The sequence below is a fragment of the Anoplophora glabripennis genome, unplaced genomic scaffold (assembly GCF_000390285.2).
Source record: "Anoplophora glabripennis isolate ALB-LARVAE unplaced genomic scaffold, Agla_2.0 scaffold1698, whole genome shotgun sequence".
NCBI lineage: Eukaryota > Metazoa > Arthropoda > Insecta > Coleoptera > Cerambycidae > Anoplophora > Anoplophora glabripennis.
Window position 1 is genome coordinate 33,823 of NW_019418196.1, and position 3,702 is coordinate 37,524.

Sequence of the window (3,702 nt, forward strand, 5' to 3'; positions counted from 1 at the left end):
TATTATTATTGTTATTATTATTATTGTTATTATTATTATTATTATTATTATTATTATTGTTATTATTATTATTATTATTATTATTATTATTATTATTATTATTATTAATCATCATCATTATTATTAATTGTCTTTGTGGGACATGCATGAAAAAATTTTTTTAAGTCCCTACTGTTATTCTTACATAATTTTTTTGTATTTTGAACAATAAAGGAGAAAACAGGACAGTTTTCACGTGACCAACATAAGGCAAACTTGCAACATTTGCCTCAATTGTTTTTTGAGTCGTAACATGGAGATGTACGTCTTATAAGATGCAAGGTCCAATGTCTATTAAATTACATTAGACCAAACCTCATCAGTTTATGGTTAGAGAAAAAACTATAGGCTCACAAAGAGAACTTTCATGACACAAAAAATTGCAGAAGAAATCTGCAAAGTGAAAAATGAAATTACGGGTTGCCCATCTTGGGATATCCAAGACAGTTAAACATATACGTATTTGCAAAATAGTTTTTTTTCCAAATCAACTGATAAATACAAACGGCTTTTGTTTTATTTCTCTCAAAATTTAAAATTTCATTTCAAGTTATTTTGAGGTTTGAATAATAGAAATTATCATTTTAAAATTTAAATGGATATAAAAATAATTGGATTGTGTCAAAAATGAAAAAAATACCTATTTGTATATACATATCTACCAGTCCATTATGAAAAAATACAAACCCTTATTTTATTTTATTTTTCAAATTCTATTCAAAATTTTTTTATTATGGAAATTCTTTATGTGAGCTTATAAATCAGCTCTTAAAAATGGTATGGACCCCATGCTGCAGTATCAAAACATTAACACTTTAATTTTCAACAGCCACCACTGTCTATATCATGTATCTTCTATCACAATTAGGCTATACCCTCATTCCACGCATTAGGGGGTTGCCAACCCTCCTCCAGCCAGGACAGTCCTACGTCCTCCGCAGGTACATTGGAGGATGCAGTTTGTCCTCCTTTACACTAAAATGTTCTAAGAAATTTACACGTAATGTAAGGTATATCGTCCTTGATGCGGTTGAACAGGTTGATACTGTTTGGGTTATACTCCAAATCTGTTATGACCTGCGCTCTAGGATACTTGCTTAAGACTTCTCAAAGATTACCGGAAACGCCTTCTCCTAGTTCTAATGATATAGTACGGGTACTCATCTGATTGATTCATTTTCTGTACGATTGCAAACATATGACGTTTGTCTGGGTTGAAAGACCTTGGGATTTATATCTTCAACGTAATTTTCCAAGGTAATCAACTTGGTTTTGAATTCGTTAATGTAATATTGTTCTATTATTTTACTGCATTTTAAGTAGAATTCCGGAGATATCAAACAAGCGATTCTAAAAAATTTTTGGATGCAGCTAAAAGCCAAAAATATATATAAGCTTAAGTAAAAGCCTGTTTTTACATTTAAAATGTTAATTTTTTTTATTTTATTATTTTATTAATGTTTATATGTTCTATAAAAAAATATATGCTGTTTTTCCTGATTATGCAGAAATTTGTAGGTATAGATCAATTAATTAATATTATTACGCGATTATATATTTTTTTAAGCGCTAAAAAATTCCTAGTGTCCTCCTTTAACCCTCTTCCGAGTTGGCTGTTAAGGATACCTATATATGAACATGTTTTTGACATATTGTATTAAAAATTTTGTAGAATTAAAATAATTACATTATAGTAGAATTTAATATTAACATAAATGAAGCAAATTTTTTGAGGTCTTAAATAGCAATTAAAAATGTATTGAGTTTGCAAATATAAAACACCCTGCGTTTGCTATATTTACAACTGAACAAATTTCACTTGGGCCCAGAAATAGGCAAATCATTTAGGGCAAATGAGATGGAAATGCAGGCAACAAGTAATTCATAGTTCCCTACTCCACTACTTTGCCACTGTGCTTCCTACCATCACGGCTCAAATATTTTGGTTTCCTTGTATATAAATACCTAAGATATTTACATACTTTAAAGCAAACAAATATTTTATCAGTTTTTCTTGTATCTAATATCTTTCAAAACATCCAGTAGAACAGCCTATACATGTTTTTATAACATCTACTCACAATTGATTTTTTTCACTATATTTAGCGGTTCTTAAATCTAAATTAAATGAAACATGTCATAAACAGTATAGTACTTACTTATATTATATATGATTAAGCATTTAAACTTACAATCTAGAACATTTAAACAAGGGGAAAGAGTCAATCACTATCGAATTCTTCATCATTTCTTCGGTTAAAACAATTTTGTCCGAGAGGGTTTAAATCAAGTGTTATGGAATTAACAGAATGATCGTCAATATTTTCATTTTCCATTTTTGAGAAACAAGAATTTGTATTTTGTGGTTTCTCAGTGGGAACTTCTTTTTTCACTGAAATGTTTGCTGATGAAATATTCGCATTATTAGGGGCTGTTGAATGTTGTACCTCAGATATACTTTTTAAATGAAGCCACTCGACATCAGTCTGATTAATTTCATTATCCACTTTTTCAAGTAAATCAGAGAGTATTCTTCCCAAATTTTCTAATTTTATAAGGGTTTGATAATTATATGAATCCATATGAAAGATAAAATAAATTTGTCAAATATTCAATGTACTTCGTTTTTCAAACCATAACAATAATATATGAAATGTTTATAGAATTTTCGTCAAATAAAATTTTGACAAAAGCTATGAATCTAGAAAGAATAATGGATTCATTACGCGCCATTATTCCATGGCTAGATATTGGCCGCGATGATTTGGGATCGAGGGGGATTATCCCTCTTTATCCTGCCTCATCTCGTGTAGGCCTGGACAGCCTTCGTAGGTGGGCCCCATCCGTCGTCTACCCCGACCGCAAATGCGGCCGGTGTAGGCGCTTTGTGGGACCTCCTTTTGTCCTGGCTGGGCCCCGCCGGCTAGGGCCCTTTCTTCTGCCGCTCTTCTTGCTTCGCCGGCTCGTCTGTGTAAACCCCGGGGGTGGTGTCATGTCTATGGTTGGGTAGGGTTGGGCTATGCAGCCGGGGATGCGCTTTACTAAGGTGGCCCTTAGGCTAGCACGGGAAGGGAAAGGTAAGGAGGGTATGGGGGGGTGTGTATGTGTGTGTCGTTGTCTTCGTTTCTTGTTCCTGGCGGTCTCTGAAACAGAAAAGGTTAGCGGGAGGGGGGGGGATGTTGTTGGGGCGGTCACCCAGGGTCAAAAAGTTGGTGTCTAGGTCTTTTGTGTTTGTCGGTTATGTCCAGCTGGTCACGTCGGGTACGTAGTCAACGGCTTGCCTGAGGAGGGGATTGTCATGTCTAGCGGCTACGTCAAACCGTTTCTCCGCATTTTGTCTTATTGTCTGTGTAGCGTTTGTGTATTGTAAGTCTCGTAATATGTCAGTTTCTTACGTACCAGGGCGCGTCGGTGGCCGTGCGGAGGGCTATGTTTTCCACAGCCTGTAATGACTTTAAGTGGCTTTTTGCCGCGTGACCCCACGCCGTGGAGGCGTAGGTTAGCTGCGGTTAAAGTACCACCTTGATAAGCGTTCACTTATTCCTTAAACTGAGGGTGTTTCCACCTCTGAGTAAGAGATAGAGCCTAGCCCTGGTGGTCTTCGCTCGCGCTACCGTCTCCACGATGTGCGGTTTCCACGTGAGACGCTGGTCCATCGTCACG

At 35.4% G+C, this 3,702-nt stretch overlaps 1 long non-coding RNA gene across 1 annotated transcript; it reads right to left on the reverse strand.

The window, feature by feature from the left end:
• Positions 1 to 2,179: 2,179 nt before the first annotated feature.
• Positions 2,180 to 2,684, reverse strand: LOC108915822. The gene is made up of 2 exons (XR_001964740.1): positions 2,487 to 2,684; positions 2,180 to 2,431 (listed from the first exon to the last, which is right to left on the reverse strand). It is a non-coding gene; the product is annotated as an uncharacterized LOC108915822 (long non-coding RNA).
• Positions 2,685 to 3,702: the final 1,018 nt, after the last annotated feature.